At 50.4% G+C, this 15499-nt stretch overlaps 1 long non-coding RNA gene across 1 annotated transcript in view; it reads right to left on the bottom strand.

Moving 5' to 3' along the window:
• Positions 1-15499, bottom strand: part of LOC138750480 (uncharacterized) — a 474155-nt gene that overhangs the window by 13549 nt on the left and 445107 nt on the right. The window lies entirely within an intron of this gene.

Raw genomic sequence — 15499 nt, 5'->3', positions numbered from 1 at the left:
GTGGGGAGCAGATCCAGAACAGTAGGCTACAGTGGTAAAAGGGGAACTGCTGGAAAACAGCTGCCAAACTGTGGGGAGCAGGAAGAACAGTGTGGAACAGATGGTGAACAATGGAGAATGGGGGAAGAGTGGGGAAAAATGGGGAACAGATTGGGAATGAGGTGAACAGTGGGGAATCTTGGGAAACAGTGTTGAAAAGTGCAGAACTGGTGGGACACAGGTGGGGAACAGTCGAAAAAGGTGAGGGACGGTGGGAAAATGTTTAGAACAAATGGAGAACTGATGTGGAACTGTGGCGATCAGTGAGGAACAGTGCAGAAATGGTGGGCAACTGCTGGGGAACATGTGTCGAACAGGTCGGGAACAGTGAGGAACAGATGGGGAAAAGGTGAGGGACAGTGTGAAACAGTTTAGTACAGATGGGGAACTGATGTGGAGGGACAGTGTGAAACAGTTTAGTACAGATGGGGAACTGATGTGGAACTCTGAGGATCAGTGGGGAACAGTGGTGAAATGATGGACAACTGCTGGGGAACATGTGTCGAACAGGTAGGGAACAGTGAGGAACTATTGGGGACAGTGGGCAACCCTAGGGAACAGTTGGGAAACTTCTGGGAAACAGATGGGATTGGTGGGGAACAGTGGGGAAATGTAAGGAACTGTGGGGAACAGTTGTGGAACAGTGGAGAACAGGTGTGAAACAGTGGGGAACAGTGGGTAAATGGGAAACAGTGGGAAAAGATGGGGAACAGTGGGAAACATTGGGGAAAATGGGCAAGATGGCGGAACATATGTGGAACTGTGGGAATAAGAAGGTTAAAGTGGGAAACTGTGGGGAACAATTGAGGAACAGTGGGGAACTGATAGTGAACAGTGGGAATATTACTAAAATTGGGCAACAGTGACGAACAGATGGGCAACAGTGGTATTAATGGGGAAAAATGGGGAACTGTGAGGAACATTTGGGAATATGGGCAACGGGGAAGAACAGATGTGGATCAGTGGGGAATAGTAGGGAACAATGTGGAACCATGCAGAACACTGCAGAATAATGGGTAATGGAGGGGAATATTGGAGAGCAGTGGGGGGGGAAACACTGAGGAATGTTAAAATGATGGGGAACCGTAGGGAAAAGTGGAGAAATGGTGGAGAACTGCTGGGGACATGTGTCGAACAGGAGGGGAACATTGCGGAAACAGCTTGAAAACAGTGGGTATTAGATGGGGAACTGATGGGGAACAGTGGAGAGATGGTGGGGAACTGCAGGTGAAAAATGGGGACTTGTGGGAACATGTATCTAACAGGTGGAAAAAAGTGAAGAAAAGATGGGGAGGAGTGGGGAACCTTGGAGAACACTGCCAAGCAGTGGGTAACAGAGGGAATAGTGGGGAGCAGGGGTGAACAATGAGGAAAGGGGAACAAATGTTGAACAGTTGAGAACAGTGCAGAACAGAGGGAAAGAGTGGGGTGCAGGGGTGAATAACGAGGAAAGGTGAACAAATGCAGAACATTGGAGAATGTGGGGAACAGTGGGTAACAGATGGAAATGAGATAGAGAACAGCTGGGAAACAGTGAGGAACTGTGTGGAACAGTGGATAACAGGGGGATCATTGAGGAACAGTGGGGATCAGTGGAGAAGAGTGGGTAACAGAGGGTAACATTAAGGAATGGAGAGAACTGCTGGTGAACAGAGGGGAATAGTGTGGAACATGTGTCAAACAAGTGGTGAACATGTGTCAAACATGTGGGGAACAGTGTGGAACTGGGATGAACACTGCATAACAATGGGGAATGGAGGGGAATAGTGGGGAATAGGGGAGAAAAATGAGAAATTGAAGGAACAGATGGGGAACAGTGGGAAAATCTGCAGAACAGAGGGGAACGAAAGGGAGCAGGACGAACATATCGGAAAAAAGTTGAGAAGTGGGGAACACTGCAGAACAGTGGGGAATCAAAGGGAGCAGGGGGATCAGATTGGAAAAAGTGGGGAACAGTGTGGAAAAATGCAGAAGAGTGAGGAAACAAAGGGAGCAGGGGAAACAGATTGGAAAAAGTGGGGAACTGTGTGGAAAAATGCAGAACAGTGGGGAACCAAAGGGAGCAGGAGGAATAGGTTGGAAAAAGTCGGGAACCGTTCGGAACACTGCACAACAGAGGGGAAACAAAGGAGCACGGCGAACAGATTGGAAAAATTGGGAAACAGTGTGGAAAAATGCAGAAGAGTAAGGAAACAAAGGGAGCAGGGGGTATAAATTGGAAAAATTGCGGAACCGTGGGGAACACTGCAGAACAGAGGGGAACCAAGGGAGCAGGTGGAACGAATTGGAAAAAGTGGGGAATCGTGAAGGACAATGCAGGACAGAGGGGAAAGAAAGGGCACAGGGGGAACGGATTGGAAAAAGTGGGGAACTGTGGGGAACACTGCAGAACAGAGGGGAACCAATAGGAGCAGGGCAAACAGATTGGAAAAAGTGGGGAACTGTGTGGAAAAATGCAGAAGAGTGGAGAAACAACGGGAGCAGGGTGAACGGATTGGAAAAAGTGGGGAACTGTTAGGCACACTGCACAACAGAGGGGAAACAAAGGAGCACGGGGAAAAGATTGGAAAAATTGGGAAACAATGGATGACAGTGCAGGACGGAGGGGAACCAAAGGGAGCAGGGGGAACAGATTGGAAAAAGTGCGGAACCGTGGCAAATACTGCAAAACAGTGGGGAACCAAACGGAGCAGCGGGAACGGATTGGAAAAAGTGGGGAACCGTGGGAAACACTGCAGAACAGAGGGGAACGAAAGGGAGCAGGAGGAACAGATTGGAAAATGTGGGGAACTGTATAGAATACTGCAGAATAGAGGGGAAACCAAAGGGAGCAGGGTGAACAGATTGGAAAAAGTGGAAACTGTGGGGTAAACTGCAGAACAGAGGGGAGCCCAAGGAGAAGGGCGAACAGATTGGAAAAAGTGGGGAACGGTGTGGAAAAATTGAGAAGAGTGGAGAAACAAAGGGAGCAGGGTGAACGGATTGGAAAAATTGGGGAACAGTGTGGAACACTGCAGAACAGAAGGGAATCAAAGGAAGCAGGGGGAACGGATTGGAAAAAGTGGGGAACCGTTCGGAACACTGCACTACAGAGGGGATCCAAAGGAGCACGGGGAAGAGATTGGAAAAATTGGGAAACCATGGAGGACAGTGCAGGACGGAGGGGAACCAAAGGGAGCAGGGGGAACAGATTGGATAAAGTGGGGAACTGTGGGGAACATTGTAGAACTGAGGGGAACCAAAGAGAGCACGGCGAACAGATTGGAAAATGTGGGGAACCGTGGAGAGCACTGTAGTATTGTGGGGAACTAAAGGGAGCAGGGGGAACGGTTTGGAAAAAGTGGGTAACCGTGGGGAACACTGCAGGACAGAGGGGAACCAAAGGGAGCAGGGGAACGGTTTCGAAAAAGTGGGTAACCGTGGGGAACACTGCAGAACACTGCAGAACCAAAGGGAGCAGGGGGAACAGCTCGGAAAAGTGGGGAACCTTGGGGAACACTGCAGAATAAAGGAGAACCAAACGGAGCAGGGGGAACATATTGGAAAAAGTGGGGAATCGTGGGGAGTTCTGCAGAACAGTGGGGAACCAAAAGGAGCAGGGGGAATGGATTGGAAAAAAGTGGGGAACCGTGGAGAACATTGCAGGACAGAGGGAAAACAAAGGGAGCAGGGCGATCTGATTGGTAAATGTGGGGAAACGTGGGGAACACTGCAGGACAGAGGGGAAACAAAGGGAGCAGGGTGAACAGATTCGAAAAAGTGTGCACCTTGGGGAACACGGCAGAATAGAGGGGAACTAAACGGAGCATGGGGAACAGATTGGAAAAAGTGCAGAACCATGGCGAACACTGCAAAACAGTGGGGAACCAAAGGGAGCAGCGGGAACGGATTGGAAAAAGTGGGGAACCGTGGGAAACACTGCAGAACAGAGGGGAACGAAATGGAGCACGGCGAGCAAATCGGAAAGAAGTTGAGAAGTGGGGAACACTGCAGGACAGAGGGGAACCAAAAGGAGCAGGGGGGAACGGATTGGATAAAGTGGGGAACTGTGAAGAACACTGCAGACAGAGAGGAACCAAAGCGATCACGGCGAACAAATTCGAAAATAGTGGAAAAGTGGGGAATACTGCAGAACAGTGGGGAACCAAAGGGATCGGGGGAAACAGATTGGAAAAAGTGGGGAACAGTGTGCAAAAATGCAGAAGAGTGAGGAAACAAAGGGAGCAGGGGGATCAGATTGGAAAAAGTGGCGAACAGTGTGGAAAAATGCAGAAGAGTGAGGAAACAAAGGGAGCAGGGGGAACAGATTGGAAAAAGTGGGGAATTGTGTGGAAAAATGCAGAACAGTGGGGAACCAAAGGGAGCAGGAGAACAGATTGGAAAAAGTCGGGAACCGTGGAGAACACTGCAGAACAGAGGGGAACCAAAGGGAGCAGGGGTCACGGATTGGAAAATGTGGGGAACTGTATAGAATACTGCAGAATAGAGGGGAAAGCAAAGGGAGCAAAGGGAACAGATTGGAAAAAGTGGAAACTGTGGGGAACACTGTAGAACAGAGAGGAACCAAAGAGAGCACGGCGAATAGATTGGAAAAAGTGTGGAACAGTGGGGAATATTGCAGAAAAGAGGGGAAACAAATGGAGTATGGGAACAGATTGGAAAAATTGGGGAACCGTGTGGAAAAATGCAGAACAGTGGGAAACCAAAGAAAGCAGGGAGAACGGATAGGAAAATGTGGGGAACCGTTCGGAACACTGAACAACAGAGGGGAACCAAAGGAGCACGGGGAAGAGATTGGAAAAATTTGGAAACCATGGAGGACACTGCAGGACAGAGGGGAACCAAAGGGAACAGGAGGTACAGGTTGTAAAAAGTGGGGAACCGTTAGCAAACACTGCAGAACAGTGGGGAACCAAAGGGAGCAGGGGGAACAGATTGCAAAAGGTGGGGAACAGTGGGGAATATTGCAGAAAAGAGGGGAACCAAATGGAGCATGGGAACAGATTGGAAAAATTGGGGAACCGTGTGGAAAAATGCAGAACAGTGGGAAACCAAATGGAGCAGGGAGAACGGATTGGAAAAAGTGGGGAACCGTTCGGAACAGTGCACAACAGAGGGGAACCAAAGGAGCACGGGGAAGAGATTGGAAAAATTGGGAAACAATGGAGGACAGTGCAGGTCGGAGGGGAACCAAAAGGAGCATGGGAACAGATTGGAAAAAATGTGGAGAACCATGGGGAACACTGCAGAACAGAGAGGACCCAAAGGGAGCAGAGGGAAGAACTCGGAAAAGTGGGGAACCGTGGGGAACCAAAGGGAGCGGGGGAAACAGATTGGAAAAAGTGGGGAACAGTGTGGAAAACGCAGAAGAGTGAGGAAACAAAGGGAGCAGGGGGAACAGATTGGAAAAAGTGAGGAACTGTGTGGAACACTGCAGAAGATAGGGGAACTAAAGGGAACATGGAGAATAGATTGGAAAAAGTGCGGAACCGTGGCGAACACTGCAAAACAGTGGGAAAGAAAGCGAGCAGTGGGAACGGATTGGAAAAAGTTGGGAACCGTGGGAAACACTGCAGAACAGAGGGGAACGAAAGGGAGCAGGACGAACATATCGGAAAAAAGTTGAGAAGTGGGGAACACTGCAGAACAGTGGGGAATCAAAGGGAGCAGGGGGATCAGATTGGAAAAAGTGGGGAACAGTGTGGAAAAATGCAGAAGAGTGAGGAAACAAAGGGAGCAGGGGGCACAGATTGGAAAAAGTGGGGAACATTGTGGAAAACTGCAGAACAGTGGGGAACCAAAGGGAGCAGGAGGAACAGATTGGAAAAAGTCGGGAACCGTGGAGAACCCTGCAGAACAGAGGGGAACCAAAGGGAGCAGGGGTAACGGATTGGAAAATATGGGGAACTGTATAGAAAACTGCAGAATAGAGGGGAACCAACGGGAGCAGGGGGAACAGATTGGAAAAAGTGGAAACTGTGGGGAAAACTGCAGAACAGAGGGGAGCCCAAGGAGAAGGGGGAACAGATTGTAAAAAGTGGGGAACGGTGTGGAAAATGCAGAAGAGTGGAGAAACAACGGGAGCACGGTGAACGGATTGGAAAAAGTGGGGAACCGTTAGGCACACTGCACAACAGAGGGGAAACAAAGGAGCACGGGGTAAAGATTGGACAAATTGGGAAACAATGGAGGACAGTGCAGAACAGAGGGGAACGAAAGGGAGCAGGAGGAACAGATTGGAAAATGTGGGGAACTGTATAGAATACTGCAGAATAGAGGGGAAACCAAAGGGAGCAGGGTGAACAGATTGGAAAAAGTGGAAACTGTGGGGTAAACTGCAGAACAGAGGGGAGCCCAAGGAGAAGGGCGAACAGATTGGAAAAAGTGGGGAACGGTGTGGAAAAATTGAGAAGAGTGGAGAAACAAAGGGAGCAGGGTGAACGGATTGGAAAATTTGGGGAACAGTGTGGAACACTGCAGAACAGAAGGGAATCAAAGGAAGCACGGGGAACGGATTGGAAAAAGTGGGGAACCGTTCGGAACACTGCACTACAGAGGGGAACCAAAGGAGCACGGGGAAGAGATTGGAAAAATTGGGAAACCATGGAGGACAGTGCAGGACGGAGGGGAACCAAAGGGAGCAGGGGGAACAGATTGGATAAAGTTGGGAACTGTGGGGAACATTGTAGAACTGAGGGGAACCAAAGAGAGCACGGCGAACAGATTGCAAAAAGTGTGGAACCGTGGGGAACACTGCAGGACAGAGGGGAACCAAAGGGAACAGGAGGTACAGGTTGCAAAAAATGGGGAACCGTTAGCGAAAACTGCAGAACAGTGGGGAACCAAAGGGAGCAGGGGGAACAGATTGCAAAAGGTGTGGAACAGTGGGGAATATTGCAGAAAAGAGGGGAACCAAATGGAGCATGGGAACAGATTGGAAAAATTGGGGAACCGTGTGGAAAAATGCAGAACGGTGGGAAACCAAAGGGAGCAGGGAGAACGGATTGGAAAATGTGGGGAACCGTGGAGAGCACTGCAGTATTGTGGGGAACTAAAGGGAGCAGGGGGAACGGATTGGAAAAGTGGGGAACTGTGGGGGAAAATGCAGGACAGAGGGGAACCAAAGGGAGCAGGGCGAATAGATTGGAATAAGTGGGTAACCGTGGGGAACACTGCAGGACAGAGGGGAACCAAAGGGAGCAGGGGGAACGGTTTGGAAAAAGTGGGTAACCGTGGGGAACACTGCAGAACACTGCAGAACCAAAGGGAGCAGGGGGAACAGCACGGAAAAGTGGGGAACCTTGGGGAACACTGCAGAATAAAGGAGAACCAAACGGAGCAGGGGGAACAGATTGGAAAAAGTGGGGAATCGTGGGGAGTTCTGCAGAACAGTGGGGAACCAAAAGGAGCAGGGGGAATGGATTGGAAAAAAGTGGGGAACCGTGGAGAACATTGCAGGACAGAGGGAAAACAAAGGGAGCAGGGCGATCTGATTGGTAAATGTGGGGAAACGTGGGGAACACTGCAGGACAGAGGGGAAACAAAGGGAGCAGGGTGAACAGATTCGAAAAAGTGTGCACCTTGGGGAACACGGCAGAATAGAGGGGAACTAAACGGAGCATGGGGAACAGATTGGAAAAAGTGAAGAACCATGGCGAACACTGCAAAACAGTGGGGAACCAAAGGGAGCAGCGGGAACGGATTGGAAAAAGTGGGGAACCGTGGGAAACACTGCAGAACAGAGGGGAACGAAATGGAGCACGGCGAGCATATCGGAAAGAAGTTGAGAAGTGGGGAACACTGCAGGACAGAGGGGAACCAAAGGGAGCAGAGGGGAACGGATTGGATAAAGTGGGGAACTGTGAAGAACACTGCAGACAGAGAGGAACCAAAGCGATCACGGCGAACAAATTCGAAAATAGTGGAAAAGTGGGGAATACTGCAGAACAGTGGGGAACCAAAGGGATCGGGGGAAACAGATTGGAAAAAGTGGGGAACAGTGTGCAAAAATACAGAAGAGTGAGGAAACAAAGGGAGCAGGGGGATCAGATTGGAAAAAGTGGCGAACAGTGTGGAAAAATGCAGAAGAGTGAGGAAACAAAGGGAGCAGGGGGAACAGATTGGAAAAAGTGGGGAATTGTGTGGAAAAATGCAGAACAGTGGGGAACCAAAGGGAGCAGGAGAACAGATTGGAAAAAGTCGGGAACCGTGGAGAACACTGCAGAACAGAGGGGAACCAAAGGGAGCAGGGGTAACGGATTGGAAAATGTGGGGAACTGTATAGAATACTGCAGAATAGAGGGGAGAGCAAAGGGAGCAGGGGGAACAGATTGGAAAAAGTGGAAACTGTGGGGTAAACTGCAGAACAGAGGGGAGCCCAAGGAGAAGGGCGAACAGATTGGAAAAAGTGGGGAATGGTGTGGAAAAATGCAGAAGAGTGGAGAAACAATGGGAGCAGGGTGATCGGATTGGAAAAATTGGGGAACAGTGTGGAACACTGCAGAACAGAAGGGAATCAAAGGAAGCAGGGGGAACGGATTGGAAAAAGTGGGGAACCGTTCGGAAGACTGCACAACAGAGGGGAACCAAAGGAGCACGGGGAAGAGATTGGAAAAATTGGGAAACCATGTAGGACAGTGCAGGACGGAGGGGAACCACAGGGAGCAGGGGGAACAGCTCGGAAAAGTGGGGAACCTTGGGTAACACTGCAGAATAAAGGAGAACCAAACGGAGCAGGGGGAACAGATTGGAAAAAGTGGTGAATCGTGGGGAGTTCTGCAGAACAGTGGGGAACCAAATGGAGCAGGGAGAACGGATTGGAAAAAGTGGGGAACCGTTCGAAACACTGCACAACAGAGGGGAACCAAAGGAGCACGGGGAAGAGATTGGAAAAATTGGGAAACCATGGAGGACAGTGCAGGACGGAGGGGAACCAAAGGGAGCTGGGGGAAAAGATTGGATAAAGTGGGGAACTGTGGGGAACATTGTAGAACTGAGGGGAACCAAAGAGTGCACGGCGAACAGATTGGAAAAAGTGTGGAACCGTGGGGAACACTGCAGGACAGAGGGGAACCAAAGGGAACAGGAGGTACAGGTTGTAAAAAGTGGGGAACCGTTAGCGAACACTGCAGAACAGTGGGGAACCAAAGGGAGCAGTGGGAACAGATTGCAAAAGGTGGGGAACAGTGGGGAATATTGCAGAAAAGAGGGGAACCAAATGGAGCATGGGAACAGAGTGGAAAAATTGGGGAACCGTGTGGAAAAATGTAGAACAGTGGGAAAAGAAAGGGAGCAGGGAGAACGGATTGGAAAATGCGGGGAACCGTGGAGAGCACTGCAGTATTGTGGGGAACTAAAGGGAGCAGGGGGAACGGATTGGAAAAGTGGGGAACTGTGGGGGAAAATGCAGGACAGAGGGGAACCAAAGGGAGCAGGGGGAATGGATTGGAATAAGTGGGTAACCGTGGGGAACACTGCAGGACAGAGGGGAACCAAAGGGAGCAGGGGGAACGGTTTGGAAAAAGTGGGTAACCGTGGGGAACACTGCAGAACACTGCAGAACCAAAGGGAGCAGGGGGAACAGCACCGAAAAGTGGGGAACCGTGGGAAACACTGCAGAACAGAGGGGAACGAAATGGAGCACGGCGAGCAAATCGGAAAGAAATTGAGAAGTGGGGAACACTGCAGGACAGAGGGGAACCAAAAGGAGCAGGGGGGAACGGATTGGATAAAGTGGGGAACTGTGAAGAACACTGCAGGACAGAGGGGAACCAAAGGGAGCAGGGGGAACGGTTTGGAAAATGTGGGTAACCGTGGGGAACACTGCAGAACACTGCAGAACCAAAGGGAGTAAGGGGAACAGCTCGGAAAAGTGGGGAACCTTGGGTAACACTGCAGAATAAAGGAGAACCAAACGGAGCAGGGGGAACAGATTGGAAAAAGTGGGGAATCGTGGGGAGTTCTGCAGAACAGTGGGGAACCAAAAGGAGCAGGGGGAATGGATTGGAAAAAGTGGGGAACCGTGGAAAACATTGCAGGACAGAGGGGAAACAAAGGGAGCAGGGGTAACGGATTGGAAAATGTGGGGAACTGTATAGAAAACTGCAGAATAGAGGGGAACCAACGGGAGCAGGGGGAACAGATTGGAAAAAGTGGGGAACGGTGTGGAAAATGCAGAAGAGTGCAGAAACAACGGGAGCAGGGTGAACGGATTGGAAAAAGTGGGGAACAGTGTGGAACACTGCAGAACAGAGGGGAATCAAAGGAAGCAGGGGGAACGGATTGGAAAAAGTGGGGAACCGTTCAGAACACTGAACAACAGAGGGAACCAAAGGAGCACGGGGAAGAGATTGGAAAAATTGGGAAACCATGGAGGACAGTGCAGGACGGAGGGGAACCAAAGGGAGCAGGGGGAACAGATTGGAAAAAGTGGGGAACTGTGGGGAACACTGTAGAACAGAGAGGAACCAAAGAGAGCACGGCGAATAGATTGGAAAAAGTGTGGAACAGTGGGGAATATTGCAGAAAAGAGGGGAAACAAATGGAGCATGGGAACAGATTGGAAAAATTGGGGAACCGTGTGGAAAAATGCAGAACAGTGGGAAACCAAAGAATGCAGGGAGAACGGATAGGAAAATGTGGGGAACCGTTCGGAACACTGAACAACAGAGGGGAACCAAAGGAGCACGGGGAAGAGATTGGAAAAATTGGGAAACCATGGAGGACACTGCAGGACAGAGGGGAACCAAAGGGAACAGGAGGTACAGGTTGTAAAAAGTGGGGAACCGTTAGCAAACACTGCAGAACAGTGGGGAACCAAAGGGAGCAGGGGGAACAGATTGCAAAAGGTGGGGAACAGTGGGGAATATTGCAGAAAAGAGGGGAACAAAATGGAGCATGGGAACAGATTGGAAAAATTGTGGAACCGTGTGGAAAAATGCAGAACAGTGGGAAACCAAAGGGAGCAGGGAGAACGGATTGGAAAAAGTGGGGAACCGTTCGGAACAGTGCACAACAGAGGGGAACCAAAGGAGCACGGGGAAGAGATTGGAAAAATTGGGAAACCATGGAGGACAGTGCAGGACGGAGGGGAACCAAAGGGAGCAGGGGGAAAAGATTGGATAAAGTGGGGAACTGTGGGGAACATTGTAGAACTGAGGGGAACCAAAGAGAGCACGGCGAACAGATTGGAAAAAGTGTGTAACAGTGGGGAACACTGCAGGACAGAGGGGAACCAAAGGGAACAGGAGGTACAGGTTGTAAAAAGTGGGGAACCGTTAGCGAACACTGCAGAACAGTGGGGAACCAAAGGGAGCAGTGGGAACAGATTGCAAAATGTGGGGAACAGTGGGGAACAGTGGGGAATATTGCAGAAAAGAGGGGAACCAAATGGAGCATGGGAACAGATTGGAAAAATTGGGGAACCGTGTGGAAAAATGCAGAACAGTGGGAAACCAAAGGGAGCAGGGAGAACGGATTGGAAAATGCGGGGAACCGTGTAGAGCACTGCAGTACAGAGGGGAACTAAAGGGAGCAGGGGGAACGGATTGGAAAAGTGGGGAACTGTGGGGGAAAATGCAGGACAGAGGGGAACCAAAGGGAGCAGGGGGAATGGATTGGAATAAGTGGGTAACCGTGGGGAACACTGCAGGACAGAGGGTAACCAAAGGGAGCAGGGGGAACGGTTTGGAAAAAGTGGGTAACCGTGGGGAACACTGCAGAACACTGCAAAACCAAAGGGAGCAGGGGGAACAGCTCGGAAAAGTGGGGAACCTTGGGTAACACTGCAGAATAAAGGAGAACCAAACGGAGCAGGGGGAACAGATTGGAAAAAGTGGTGAATCGTGGGGAGTTCTGCAGAACAGTGGGGAACCAAAAGGAGCAGGGGGAATGGATTGGAAAAAGTGGGGAAGCGTGGAGAACATTGCAGGACAGAGGGGAAACAAAGGGAGCAGGGCGAACTGATTGGAAAAAGTGGGGAAACGTGGGGAACACTGCAGGACAGAGGGGAAACAAAGGGAGCAGGGTGAACAGATTCGAAAAAGTGTGCAACCTTGGGGAACACTGCAGAATAGAGGGGAACTAAACGGAGCAAAGGGAAAAGATTGGAAAAATTGCAGAACCATGGCGAACACTGCAAAAGAGTGGGGAACCAAAGGGAGCAGTGGGAACGGATTGGAAAAAGTGGGGAACCGTGGGAAACACTGCAGAACAGAGGGGAACTAAATGGAGCACGGCTAGCATATCGGAAAGAAGTTGAGAAGTGGGGAACACTGCAGGACAGAGGGGAACCAAAGGGAGCAGGGGGAGCAGATTGGAAAAAGTGGGGAACGGTGTGGAAAAATGCAGAAGAGTGGAGCAACAACGGGTGCAGGGTTAACGTATTGGAAAAAGTGGGGAACTGTTTGGAACACTGCAGAACAGAGGGGAACCAAAGGAGCACGGGGAAGAGATTGGAAAAATTGGGAAACAATGGAGGACAGTGCAGGTCGGAGGGGAACCAAAAGGAGCATGGGAACAGATTGGAAAAAATGTGGAGAACCATGGGGAACACTGCAGAACAGAGAGGACCCAAAGGGAGCAGAGGGAAGAACTCGGAAAAGTGGGGAACCGTGGGGAACCAAAGGGAGCGGGGGAAACAGATTGGAAAAAGTGGGGAACAGTGTGGAAAACGCAGAAGGGTGAGGAAACAAAGGGAGCAGGGGGAACAGATTGGAAAAAGTGGGGAACTGTGTGGAACACTGCAGAACATAGGGGAACTAAAGGGAACATGGAGAATAGATTGGAAAAAAGTGAGGAACCGTGGCGAACACTGCAAAACAGAGGGAAAGAAAGGGAGCAGTGGGAATGGATTGGAAAAAGTTGGGAACCGTGGGAAACACTGCAGAACAGAGGGGAACGAAAGGGAGCAGGAGGAACAGATTGGAAAATGTGGGGAACTGTATAGAATACTGCAGAATAGAGGGGAAACCAAAGGGAGCAGGGTGAACAGATTGGAAAAAGTGGAAACTGTGGGGTAAACTGCAGAACAGAGGGGAGCCCAAGGAGAAGGGCGAACAGATTGGAAAAAGTGGGGAACGGTGTGGAAAAATGCAGAAGAGTGGAGAAACAATGGGAGCAGGGTGATCGGATTGGAAAAATTGGGGAACAGTGTGGAACACTGCAGAACAGAAGGGAATCAAAGGAAGCAGGGGGAACGGATTGGAAAAAGTGGGGAACGGTGTGGAAAATGCAGAAGAGTGGAGAAACAACGGGAGCACGGTGAACGGATTGGAAAAAGTGGGGAACCGTTAGGCACACTGCACAACAGAGGGGAAACAAAGGAGCACGGGGTAAAGATTGGACAAATTGGGAAACAATGGAGGACAGTGCAGAACAGAGGGGAACGAAAGGGAGCAGGAGGAACAGATTGGAAAATGTGGGGAACTGTATAGAATACTGCAGAATAGAGGGGAAACCAAAGGGAGCAGGGTGAACAGATTGGAAAAAGTGGAAACTGTGGGGTAAACTGCAGAACAGAGGGGAGCCCAAGGAGAAGGGCGAACAGATTGGAAAAAGTGGGGAACGGTGTGGAAAAATTGAGAAGAGTGGAGAAACAAAGGGAGCAGGGTGAACGGATTGGAAAATTTGGGGAACAGTGTGGAACACTGCAGAACAGAAGGGAATCAAAGGAAGCACGGGGAACGGATTGGAAAAAGTGGGGAACCGTTCGGAACACTGCACTACAGAGGGGAACCAAAGGAGCACGGGGAAGAGATTGGAAAAATTGGGAAACCATGGAGGACAGTGCAGGACGGAGGGGAACCAAAGGGAGCAGGGGGAACAGATTGGATAAAGTTGGGAACTGTGGGGAACATTGTAGAACTGAGGGGAACCAAAGAGAGCACGGCGAACAGATTGCAAAAAGTGTGGAACCGTGGGGAACACTGCAGGACAGAGGGGAACCAAAGGGAACAGGAGGTACAGGTTGCAAAAAATGGGGAACCGTTAGCGAAAACTGCAGAACAGTGGGGAACCAAAGGGAGCAGGGGGAACAGATTGCAAAAGGTGTGGAACAGTGGGGAATATTGCAGAAAAGAGGGGAACCAAATGGAGCATGGGAACAGATTGGAAAAATTGGGGAACCGTGTGGAAAAATGCAGAACGGTGGGAAACCAAAGGGAGCAGGGAGAACGGATTGGAAAATGTGGGGAACCGTGGAGAGCACTGCAGTATTGTGGGGAACTAAAGGGAGCAGGGGGAACGGATTGGAAAAGTGGGGAACTGTGGGGGAAAATGCAGGACAGAGGGGAACCAAAGGGAGCAGGGCGAATAGATTGGAATAAGTGGGTAACCGTGGGGAACACTGCAGGACAGAGGGGAACCAAAGGGAGCAGGGGGAACGGTTTGGAAAAAGTGGGTAACCGTGGGGAACACTGCAGAACACTGCAGAACCAAAGGGAGCAGGGGGAACAGCACGGAAAAGTGGGGAACCTTGGGGAACACTGCAGAATAAAGGAGAACCAAACGGAGCAGGGGGAACAGATTGGAAAAAGTGGGGAATCGTGGGGAGTTCTGCAGAACAGTGGGGAACCAAAAGGAGCAGGGGGAATGGATTGGAAAAAAGTGGGGAACCGTGGAGAACATTGCAGGACAGAGGGAAAACAAAGGGAGCAGGGCGATCTGATTGGTAAATGTGGGGAAACGTGGGGAACACTGCAGGACAGAGGGGAAACAAAGGGAGCAGGGTGAACAGATTCGAAAAAGTGTGCACCTTGGGGAACACGGCAGAATAGAGGGGAACTAAACGGAGCATGGGGAACAGATTGGAAAAAGTGAAGAACCATGGCGAACACTGCAAAACAGTGGGGAACCAAAGGGAGCAGCGGGAACGGATTGGAAAAAGTGGGGAACCGTGGGAAACACTGCAGAACAGAGGGGAACGAAATGGAGCACGGCGAGCATATCGGAAAGAAGTTGAGAAGTGGGGAACACTGCAGGACAGAGGGGAACCAAAGGGAGCAGAGGGGAACGGATTGGATAAAGTGGGGAACTGTGAAGAACACTGCAGACAGAGAGGAACCAAAGCGATCACGGCGAACAAATTCGAAAATAGTGGAAAAGTGGGGAATACTGCAGAACAGTGGGGAACCAAAGGGATCGGGGGAAACAGATTGGAAAAAGTGGGGAACAGTGTGCAAAAATACAGAAGAGTGAGGAAACAAAGGGAGCAGGGGGATCAGATTGGAAAAAGTGGCGAACAGTGTGGAAAAATGCAGAAGAGTGAGGAAACAAAGGGAGCAGGGGGAACAGATTGGAAAAAGTGGGGAATTGTGTGGAAAAATGCAGAACAGTGGGGAACCAAAGGGAGCAGGAGAACAGATTGGAAAAAGTCGGGAACCGTGGAGAACACTGCAGAACAGAGGGGAACCAAAGGGAGCAGGGGTAACGGATTGGAAAATGTGGGGAACTCTATAGAATA

Source organism: Narcine bancroftii, unplaced genomic scaffold, assembly GCF_036971445.1.
Source record: "Narcine bancroftii isolate sNarBan1 unplaced genomic scaffold, sNarBan1.hap1 Scaffold_153, whole genome shotgun sequence".
Taxonomy (NCBI): domain Eukaryota; kingdom Metazoa; phylum Chordata; class Chondrichthyes; order Torpediniformes; family Narcinidae; genus Narcine; species Narcine bancroftii.
The sequence above is the reverse complement of the archived record's forward strand: the minus strand, read 5'-3'. Positions and strand labels throughout refer to the sequence as shown.